This window comes from Pinus tabuliformis, chromosome 1_1 (genome assembly GCF_031772625.1).
Source record: "Pinus tabuliformis cultivar Carrire ecotype Pingquan chromosome 1_1, CPIR1, whole genome shotgun sequence".
Lineage (NCBI taxonomy): Eukaryota > Viridiplantae > Streptophyta > Pinopsida > Pinales > Pinaceae > Pinus > Pinus tabuliformis.
In genome coordinates, this window is record NC_142297.1 from 399,600,607 (window position 1) to 399,612,860 (window position 12,254).

At 36.6% G+C, this 12,254-nt stretch overlaps 2 non-coding genes across 2 annotated transcripts; one reads left to right on the top strand and one right to left on the bottom strand.

The window, feature by feature from the left end:
* Nucleotides 1–724: 724 nt before the first annotated feature.
* Nucleotides 725–812, bottom strand: TRNAS-GCU (transfer RNA serine (anticodon GCU)). The gene has a single exon. It is a non-coding gene; the product is annotated as a tRNA-Ser (tRNA).
* A 409-nt stretch (nucleotides 813–1,221) lies between these two features.
* TRNAS-GCU (transfer RNA serine (anticodon GCU)) lies at nucleotides 1,222–1,309 on the top strand. Its single transcript has one exon. It is a non-coding gene; the product is annotated as a tRNA-Ser (tRNA).
* The last annotated feature ends 10,945 nt before the right edge of the window (nucleotides 1,310–12,254 follow it).

The following is a 12,254-nucleotide window of genomic DNA, read 5'->3' on the forward strand; positions in this document are numbered from 1 at the left end:
TCTCTTTTCTCTTAGCCTTTGTTTGGCAAGCTGCTGTAAGTTTTCGATAAAAAGTATCCCCTTTTTTCTTTTTCAAGTTTTTGGGTCGCTGTCATTGATCCAATTTTTGTATAACTCTTTCCATTTTTTTGACAGAAGTTCTATCCTTGCTCCACCCGACGATACCAGATTCAGATACCTTATCTGCTCCCGATAAAAACTTTTCCACTCACCTTCATCAATTCCTTCCGATCCCACCGCTCACTTCGGATCTATTGGGTCACGTATTGATACGATCACCAATGACTTATTTTCATAAATATTCAATAAATCTCTAGTTGATCCAAAAAAATAAGAGGGAAAAAAGACCATTTTGAAAACAAAGAGAAAAATTATATCCTTCTTTCAAATTGATTTTCACACGTGATTCGGAGAAATAATTTCGTGATTTGTAACAATAATACTATTGTTTGGTATTCAAGTATCCATATATGGTACAAAGATTGATGATCTATTCTGTTGTACTTATAATCAGGATTCCGGAGATTACGTAATGCTTACTCTTAAGCTGTTCGTTTACGCAGTAGTGGTATTTTTCATTTCTCTTTTTATCTTTGGATTTCTATCGAACGATCCAGGACGTAATCCCGACGTAAAGAATAGTGAAAAAAGTCTCTAGTTAATGGGCCTTTTCCGTTCCGTAGAAAGATTCGGTTATTCGTTTTCAGGATCAATAGTGGACGAACGGAGAGAGAGGGATTCGAACCCTCGGTACGGATGATCCGTACTACGGATTAGCAATCCGCCGCTTTGGTCCGCTCAGCCATCTCTCCAAGATGGAAAGTTCATGTGTAACAAAATGAATGGTGGAGTAAAGGTGTAGTATTATAGTATGTACATTAGTATGTTACAGATTGTATATGTAGGCTTGTATATTGAATATGGCGATGTATTCAGGGGTTAATCAATCCTTCTATCGAATTGTTCATTTCGTTATTAAATTGTTCTGTATGACTGATTTTTTCTGCTTTTCTTGGCCTGGCCATGGCCAGGCCAAGAAAAGCAGAAAAAATCAGTCATACAGAACTATTTTTAACGAAATGAACAATACGATTGACTGGATTGTTCTTTATCCAACTGAATAATCGCAATATTCATTATATTGCCGATACAATCTGTACATACTATGATATACACCTTTACTCCACCATTCATTTTGTTACACATGAACTCTTCCATCTTGGAGAGATGGCTGAGCGGACCAAAGCGGCGGATTGCTAATCCGTAGTACGGATCATCCGTACCGAGGGTTCGAATCCCTCTCTCTCCGTTCGTCCACTATTGATCCTGAAAACGAATAACCCCGAATCTTTCTACGGAACGGAAAAGGCCCATTAACCTAGAGACTTTTTTCACTATTCTTTACGTCCGGGATTACGTCCTGGATCGTTCGATAGAAATCCAAAGATAAAAAGAGAAATGAAAAATACCACTACTGCGTAAACGAACAGCTTAAGAGTAAGCATTACGTAATCTCCGGAATCCTGATTATAAGTACAACAGAATAGATCATCAATCTTTGTACCATATATGGATACTTGAATACCAAACAATAGTATTATTGTTACAAATCACGAAATTATTTCTCCGAATCACGTGTGAAAATCAATTTGAAAGAAGGATATAATTTTTCTCTTTGTTTTCAAAATGGTCTTTTTCCCTCTTATTTTTTTGGATCAACTAGAGATTTATTGAATATTTATGAAAATAAGTCATTGGTGATCGTATCAATACGTGACCCAATAGCCCGATCCGAAGTGAGCGGTGGGATCGGAAGGAATTGATGAAGGTGAGTGGAAAAGTTTTTATCCGGGAGCAGATAAGGTATCTGAATCTGGTATCGTCGGGTGGAGCAAGGATAGAACTTCTGTCACAAAAAAATGGAAAGAGTTATACAAAAATTGGATCAATGACAGCGACCCAAAACTTGAAAAAGAAAAAAGGGGATACTTTTTATCGAAAACTTACAGCAGCTTGCCAAACAAAGGCTAAGAGAAAAGAGAGAACAGGAATAATTGGCATTACATCGACAATTGGATCAGAAATTGCATAAGCCTCAGGTAATTTTCCAAAAAAGGGATTATTTGAATGAATAAAGGCATCATCTAGAAAAATATTGAACATAACTGGCATTTTTATTCTCCAATAAAAATTAGGGGGGGGGTAAAGCCAGAAAAGTCTTTGATTGATCGAATCGATCGAAGCTCTTCGGCAAGTTTGACCGGACTTGGGGTTGGAAGGGATGATTCTTTCATACATACAACATTTTACCCAATCTAATAGAAAATGATCAATGAATGGATATTCTTGTCACTTTTTCTGTTTCTCCTATTATGTCCAATTCCATCAATAACCTATTTTGTTGAAATATCCACAAAAATTTTTCCCCAATTGAGATCTGATCTAATGAATCTTGGATACTAATGGGTTGACAAAAAATTTGATATAAGTATTCATTAGCATATGAATAGGGAAATAGGATGGGAATGGGGCGTGGCCAAGCGGTAAGGCAGCAGGTTTTGATCCTGTTATTCGGAGGTTCGAATCCTTCCGTCCCAGACTTATTTCATTGGTTCCTGTTTTCCCTTCCTTCGCTCTTCCCTTTTTTCTTTCGTAAAAGATCCAACTTTGTTTTCCTTTTTATCATAATTTAACCATACTTAAAGTTCAGAAGGGAATGTGATTACAATAGGGAAGAGATAAAGGGATATATCTGTGGTGCAAGATGGGAATACGGATCAATTTGAGATAAGGTTCAATTTATGAAATTAGCCCATTGGATGTATGCTGGTCCTGCTCATATTGGAACTCTACGAGTAGCTAGTTCATTCAAAAATGTCCATGCCATTATGCATGCTCCTCTAGGAGATGATTATTTTAATGTAATGCGTTCTATGTTAGAACGGGAAAGAAATTTTACTCCTGCAACTGCTAGTATAGTAGATCGTCACGTACTAGCACGTGGATCTCGAAAAAGAGTTGTGGATCATATTATTCGAAAAGATAAGGAGGAAGGTCCCGATCTGATAATATTAACACCTACATGTACCTCTAGTATCTTGCAAGAGGATTTAAAAAACTTTGTGGATAGAGCATCCATAATCTCCGATTGCAACGTCATTTTTGCGGATGTGGATCATTATCAAGTGAATGAAATTCAGGCAGCGGATAGAACTTTGGAACAGGTAGTTCGATATTATTTGGAGAAATCCCATACATTGGATCAATTCGTAACAGATGCACCTTCTGTAAATATAATTGGGATTCTTACTCTGGGTTTTCATAATCGACATGATTGTCGTGAGTTGAGACGTTTATTAAAAGATCTGGACATCAGAATTAATCAAATAATTCCTGAAGGAGGATCTGTAGAGGATCCGAAAAATTTACCGAAAGCTCGGTTCAATTTAATTCCTTATCGTGAAGTGGGCTTAATGACAGCGATGTATTTGAATAAGGAATTTGGAATGCCTTATGTATCTACAACTCCTATGGGAGCTGTAGATATGGCCGAGTGCATCCGACAGATAAAGAAATCTCTTGAGACCTTGGCGGCTCCTATTTTATCGAGCAAAAGGGTTGATTACGAATCCTATATCGATGGACAAACTCGATTCGTTTCCCAAGCTGCTTGGTTCTCAAGATCTATCGATTGTCAGAATTTTACGGGGAAAGAAACAGTCGTTTTTGGTGATGCAACTCATGCTGCTTCAATCACTAAGATACTTGCTAGAGAGATGGGAATTCGTGTGAGTTGTACAGGTACTTATTGTAAACATGATGCAGAATGGTTCAAAGAGCAAATTAAAGATTTTTGTGATGAGATAATCATCACAGATGATCATGCTGAAGTAGGAGATATTATCTCTCGCGTGGAACCCTCTGCAATATTTGGTACTCAAATGGAACGTCATATTGGTAAACGTCTTGAAATTCCCTGTGGAGTTATTTCCGCCCCAGCTCATATCCAAAATTTTTCCTTGGGATATCGACCCTTCCTGGGTTACGAAGGTACTAATCAAATAGCTGATCTAGTTTATAACTCATTCGCTCTGGGTATGGAGGATCATCTTCTAGATATTTTTTGTGGTCATGATACGAAGGAAATAATGACTAAATCCTTATCCACGGATATTAGTCCAATTTGGGATCCTGAAAGTCGGCAAGAATTGGGTAAAATCCCCCGTTTTGTAAGGGACGAAGTAAAAAGAAATACAGAAAAATTTGCACGACGAAAGGGCATTTTGAACGTTACTGTCGAGGTAATGCACGCAGCTAAAGAAGCATTAAGTTAAGTACCTAATAAATATCAATTAATTGATTACATTGAGTGTATTCTATACAAAAAGAGTGGATCCGATTCGATACCTATTCCTATCATATCATTTGAGTTAATGACTATTCATAATCACGTCTCGAATCATGATTCGAGATCACTGATCTCGATCATGATTCGAGATCAGGGAGGAATCTTCAAAACATCGTCTGAAACGATGCGGTAGTTTACATAATGGGTTTCGTGGATATGGATTATGACATCATTTCATATTCGGATCAAATGCCCTTGGCTCAACATTATTCTTATTTTATTATATACTCTCCAAGTAAATCTCGTTTCCACGTGATTCCATACAAAGATGACGAATATTTGAATCGTTCTATTGTTACAAATAAGCCTAGGATTTTCTATCGATGCGTCTAACATCTCGTCCCAATATAGCGCCAATCCAACAATTAATTTATCTCTTATTCTGGATTGACAATAGTGTATTGTGTCGATATAATTCGTCCATTCACAATAGAAATAGATATCTTAGGTTCATCGTTTATCAGTGATTCTATCCAATCATGATAATTCTGTCGATGGATCATTTATTCATAACCTAGATTACTTTATTTTGGAATGGTGGATCGAAACTCTACATATTCCGATATGAACTGACGAGTGAATTATTTGGTCATTCACGTAGGTTTTTGATCCCTCCCGTTCGTCAATTAGATTGGTAGGATTTACCGGTTCATATTGAGTAACCTCGCATTCCACTTCGATCGTATATATCCTCAATATCTATTCGCAATATGGGTTGCTAACTCAATGGTAGAGTACTCGGCTTTTAAGTGCGACTAAGATCTTTTACACATTTGAATGAAGTAGAAAACTCGTCGATACCATCGGTAAAGTTCGGAAGACTACGACTGATCCTCGAAGTATAATGAACGGAAAAAAAAGCATGTCGTTCCAACATATGATCTTTATGATACCTGATATTATTTCTCGGATACCTGATTGTATTCGATCAGGACCGGATCTGATTTAAGGAATCAAATGGGTGGGAAATGTCTATTATATACCTAGATGGATGTATAATATGCTCATCCTTTCGGATCAAATGTGATAATTGTGAATAGGATTGAATCAATTCGCGGTTAAGTCGAATGAGTCAATGGAGAAAGCTATATGACTTGAATCATAAGTAGACCCAGAGAAACGAGCTTCTGTTCCTCGTTCCAATTAAGCGAGCGAGGAATTCCCTTTACTGATCAGAAGTTAAGAGCAGTTTAGTACCCAATATCGGGAGGTTTTCCCTGAGTAGATCAGGGATTTATACACTAACAATGAGTCCTAAATACTCGAGTACAGATGTGTAAGATAAATAGTGTACTGACCAGGTTTATTAATTCCATGAGTCAGGAGAGCGATTGGTTGCCAGGATAAAAGATTTTCGTTCTTCCTCATGACGAATGAGATCCTTGGGTAGTAAATCTATAGAAGATAGAATATTGATATCCGGATATATCTCTTTTTTCCTATCTTGTTCCGACTAGATCGCACCATGTATTTTCTCAGAAATAAAGAGGTTATTCTCATGAACGAGGGCCATAGCTGAGGGTTGAAAATGGATGAGTTCCATAGATGCGGAAAGGAAGATAGCTTTTGGCAACAATGCTTTTTATATCCACTCTTTTTTCAGGAAGATCTTTACGCAATTTCTCATGATCATTATTTGGATGTATCAAGTTCCTCCAGACCGATGGAACATTTAAGTTCCAATGATCAATTAAGTTTCCTAACTGTAAAACGTTTGATTGGTCAAATACGTCAACAAAATCATTCAATTGTTTTATTCGTGAATTGCGATCCAAATCCATTAGCTGATCGCAAGAAGAGTTTCTATTCTGAATCGGTACTAGAAGCACTTACATTGGTCCTGGAAGTTCCGTTCTCTATATGGTCAAAATCTTCTGTGGAAGGGATGAATGAATGTAAGAGTTTCCGGTCGATCCATTCAATATTTCCCTTCTTAGAGGATAAATTCCCGCATTCAAATTCTATATTAGATGCACGAATACCCTATTCTATTCATCCGGAAATTTTGGTTCGAACCTTTCGTCGCTGGATCCGAGATGCTCCCTCCTTGCACCCATTACGATCTGTTCTCTATGACTATAGAAATAGTCCAGAGAATTTACAAAGATCAATTATTGTCGTCCCAAGAGTAAATACGAGATTCTTCCTGTTCCTGTTGAATTATTATGTCTGTGAATGCGAATCCATTTTATTTTCCCGTCTTAAACGATCCTCTCATTCACGATCGTTGTCTCATGGATCTTTCCCTCAGCGAACTCATTTTCATCGAAAGATAAAACATATTATCATTTTTTCTCGTCGAAATTCACTGAAAAGTATCTGGTCGTTGAAGGATCCTAAAATTCACTATGTTAGATATGGCGAAAGACCTATTATAGCTATAAAGGGTGCTGATCTCCTAGTTAAAAAATGTAGATATTATCTTCTAATTTTTCGGCAATTTTATTTCCATCTTTGGTCCGAACCGTATAGGGTCTGTTCTCATCAATTATCCAAGAATTGTTCTTCTTCTCCAGGTTATTTTTTGAGGGTTCGGATGAACCCTCTTTTGGTCAGAACCAAAACGCTAGATGAGTTATTCATCCCCGTTCTTATTACCAATGAAATGGATCCAATAGTTCCGATTGTACCAATAATTGGATTATTGGCTACAGAAAAATTCTGTGACATATCAGGGCGGCCAATTAGTAAATTGTCTTGGACCAGTCTAACAGATGATGATATCCTCGATCGATTCGATCAAATTTGGAGAAATCTTTTTCATTACTACAGTGGATCCTTTGATCGAGATGGTTTATATCGTATAAAGTATATACTTTTATTATCATGTGCTAAAACTTTAGCCTGTAAACATAAAAGTACGATACGTGTAGTTCGGAAGGAATTAGGTCCAGAACTCTTTAAAAAATCGTTTTCAAAAGAACGAGAATTTGATTCTCTGCCTTTTTCATCAAAAGCGGCGGCCCGTTCGCAGAGAGAACGAATTTGGCATTCAGATATTCCCCAGATAAATCCCCTAGCTAATTCCTGGCAAAAGATACAGGATCTGAAAATAGAAAACTTATTTGACCAATGAAATGCTCTTTGAGTAATTGCCTCGATTCAGAATCATTTTTATTTTTCTATCCGAGAACTAATAGGAAATAGATACATTACATGGGGAAAGCCGTGTGCAATGAGAATTGCAAGCACGGTTTGGGGAGAGATTTCTCGCTCTTACTGATACTGAAGAGCAGATCATCCACTCCATCCGACGAGCTCCGGGTTCGAGTCCCGGGCAACCCGGATCAAATTTCTGATAGGTACCTCTGTGCACTTATTCTGGTTCTGGATCTAATCAAGTTTTTTTTTAATATTTGTTTCTATTCACAGGGAACGAACTATCGCACTACGGGTTCTCCAGAAAGGTGATAAATAATTGATATTCCACTCATATAAATTTATTAATAATTTGGTTCCAGAATTGCGTTGCACTTCGTTATAGCGAAAAAAAAAAAAAAAAAAAAAAATACTTATTCGATCCTATCTGTTCTCATTCCAATTGATCTTCCATTTCTGGAACCAGGAATAAATAATTTGATGGAGTATCTAACCACAGATAGATCTATAGAGTGTGGAATATATCTAAAAAAGATAGAGTCTATCTAAAATACCTCTATATTCTATCCATATAGTATAGATTCAGTATCTATCCCGTTGGGATAGATATTTAAATTCCATCCCAGATATTGGTTGACATTGATACATGGATCATATTATACTGTAAAATAACAAGCCTTATGCTTGGGAGCCTCTGATGATTTTATAAACGAAGTTCTGACCATGACCGCAATTATAGAAAGACGCGAAAGCGCAAATTTATGGAGTCGCTTCTGCGACTGGATCACTAGCACTGAAAACCGTCTTTACATTGGATGGTTCGGCGTCTTGATGATCCCTACCCTATTGACCGCAACCTCTGTATTCATTATTGCTTTCATCGCAGCTCCTCCAGTAGATATTGATGGTATTCGTGAACCTGTTTCTGGTTCTCTTCTTTATGGAAACAATATTATCTCCGGTGCCATTATTCCTACCTCTGCAGCTATCGGTTTGCACTTCTATCCCATCTGGGAAGCAGCTTCCGTCGATGAATGGCTATACAACGGGGGTCCTTACGAGCTAATCGTTCTACACTTCCTACTTGGTGTAGCTTGCTATATGGGTCGTGAGTGGGAGCTTAGCTTCCGTCTAGGTATGCGTCCTTGGATTGCTGTTGCATACTCAGCTCCTGTTGCAGCTGCTACTGCCGTTTTCTTGATCTACCCTATTGGTCAAGGAAGCTTCTCTGACGGTATGCCTCTAGGAATCTCTGGTACTTTCAATTTCATGATTGTATTCCAGGCTGAGCACAATATCCTTATGCATCCATTCCACATGTTGGGTGTAGCTGGCGTATTCGGCGGCTCTCTATTCAGTGCTATGCATGGTTCTTTGGTAACTTCCAGTTTGATCAGGGAAACTACTGAGAATCAGTCCGCAAATGCAGGTTACAAATTTGGTCAGGAGGAAGAAACCTACAATATTGTGGCTGCTCACGGTTATTTCGGCCGATTGATCTTCCAATATGCTAGTTTCAACAACTCCCGTTCTTTACATTTCTTCTTAGCTGCTTGGCCCGTAGCAGGTATCTGGTTTACCGCTCTAGGCATAAGCACTATGGCTTTCAACCTAAATGGATTCAATTTCAACCAATCTGTAGTTGACAGTCAAGGCCGTGTAATTAACACTTGGGCTGATATCATTAATCGTGCTAACCTAGGTATGGAAGTTATGCACGAACGTAATGCTCACAACTTTCCTCTGGATCTAGCCGCTGTTGAATCTATTTCAATAGGTGGATAATACTCTGATGGATTGTTATCGTGTATTGCTTAATTGAAGCATACCAAGCCTTTCATTCATTTTATTGAAAGGCTTGGTATGCTTCAATTGTATTGTTTGGTGTTATTCTTCATACTTCTTCCCATTCCATCAATAATGGATATGTGCAGTTCCCCTGCATCCAGCAGGAATTGAACCCGCGAGTTCGCCAATTATGAGTTGGGCGCTTTAACCATTCAGCCATGGATGCTGGATAAAGATCATCAACATATTCATTCTATAATATGAGTATAGACTCAGATCTAAAATTGGGTAGTTCGGGATTGGGACCCATTTACATTCTTTCTCTCATACTTGATTCATGTCAAATATTCTCAATAGACATTCAAATAACATTTCATTTCATTGAATTAATTTGATAATAAGCCATACAACTTGTTCGAGAGTTGAGAGTTAGTCATCAATCTTGCTTTGATCCCCTATCAGAGGTCACCGACGACCCACATAAGAACAAACGTTAGCTCATTTTTTATTCTTGGAAGAAATGACTGTAGATAGATAAATTGGTTTTTCCGGGGCGGACGTAGCCAAGTGGACCAAGGCAGTGGATTGTGAATCCACCACGCGCGGGTTCAATTCCCGTCGTTCGCCCATAAAAGAAGATAAAAAAAATCGGACTGGATCCGATTCGTTGTCATTTTCCTTCCTACCTATTTAAGTGAAATAAATTATATCCATGGGACATAATGGTATCGGTTGGTTGACACGAGATTTACAATTATATGAAATCAATATATGCTATAAATATTCTATTTATTGGGATAAAACAAAAGGGAGAGGTAAGGGGGGGGTTTCAAATAAATGAAAAAAAGAAGAAGACCCTGGATAATCAAATTGGAAGAGATACAAAGTTATCAATTTCTATGCAATCCATGGACCAAATCCAATTTGATTAGATTGTTAATTCAAATCCTTTCACGTCGGGAGCGCCTTATAAAGCTTTTTGATCCTAGAATTCTCAGTACGTTGCTTTTACGCGATCTACGGAAAAGCAATCCATATTTTTTGGTCAAAGGTATAGTAGTACTTACATTATCGATCCTCATATATCGCTTCAATCATCAAAGTAGTATGATTGATAGAAAAAATTTCTATTCGATTAAACTCTTTCCTATCCATAACTTTATGGAACTTGGAAATGAAACACCGGAAGAATATTTAAAGCCTTTCACTCAAAATTGGTTGAGATTTCCGCATCTTTTACTATCTTTCCAATTGAAAAGATATTACAATCGGGATTTTGATCCCATTAGTTTAAATTCAGGATATGGCAAGAACACGAACAAGAAGGATGAGATTATCTCGAAGAATCAAGGACCGAGCGAAACTCATTCGGAAAATGATGAGAAAGATATCAATTTGAAGATCGATTCAACTCTTAATTCAACCGAAAATGAGTATTGGAAACCTGAAAAATATCTTTGTGAAGATCCATTCACAAGGAATAAAACGGAGATTGAGCAACGAAGAAAAAGATCAATTCTTTGGGATCTTTCTTTTATTGAAAGAGAACAAACAAAAATAGAATCGGATTTGTCCTCAAAGTGTTTATCAAAAGATTATCCAATCTCTTGGGCGAAAGAATTATTTACAGAAGATCAAAGATATACAGAAGAGAATTCCTTTCCTTTGGAGAGGAAAAGATTCATTGAAAATTTTACAAAATCAATTCGCTATTCTTTTTTTTACATATTGCCAATAGATGAACCGTGTATGGGTGGTCCTAGTGCTACTAAAAAGCCCATTGAAGATTTCAACTTATCCAAAAGGTTATTTAAAATAAAAAAAAATGTTTTTTCCCAAGATTTAAGGGATTCAAAATCCTATTCATTAATGAATAGGATAGTTGATCTATGGAAGATAAAAACATATTTTGAAATTGAAAATCCTTCCTTGAATTGTGCTATGCGGAGTTTTACTCTGCCTTGGAATCTATTTTCTGCATTCTGTGATCAAAGCAAAGGAAAATACATATTGCACAAAAATTGTCTGGAAATGACAGATCAATTCACTCTATCAATAACTAAGCCTAGTCAGGTTCATGATAAAATTTCATTTTTTATTTATTATAACAAGAATGGATCGTTGAGATCGGATCGGATCTTCAATCACAGAGAAAAATGGAAGAATCAATCTTTATGGGTCCTACTCAATATTATTGATAAAGCGGATGATTATTTAGATCAAATAATCGACAAACAATTGAGCCAAATCGATTCCAAAAATTGCTTGGAGATAGGAACTCCCTTTAACAATTATAGAACTGAAGCTTTGGGTTGGTATGAATCAATTAAGTATAACATTGACAACAGGTATTCGAAAAATTTATTAAATAGATTCTATTTTATAAATAGGCTCAGTCGCAATTTAAAGGATCAAATTAGAACAAATTTTATAGAAAATGAAAATTTAAATAATGTAACGAAAGATACAATTGACCGGCATTCATCAAGTTGGAAAAAAATTAAGAGAGAATGGTTCAACCATTCTATTATTCGAATTGATAAACATATCAATCGGAATTTGAATGTGTACAAATGGTCCAATCAGACCGAATACTTTATGAAATATTTGAAACAGGTTTTTTCTAAAAAAAACTATTTTAAAATAGTGTTCGATCCAATTGAATTATGTACTAATACTAATCGAGATTCAATTGGTTGGTCTGTGTTTTTATCCCTTTCTGAAAGTACTGTAAAGATCTTAAACTCGAAGTTCGATATCATTTCGAACTTAAATTCTAAGTTCGATATTTTAATTTCGTTTTTTGATTTTGCATTTCATGGGCTCCAAAGTATGAATTATAGACTATTAAATCAGTTGTTAGATCCAATTGGTACTCTAATCGTTCGTTTAAAAAAATTTAAAACCTTTCTTTTGTATGACCATAATCTTTCACAAAGATCGAAATTATTGATTGATG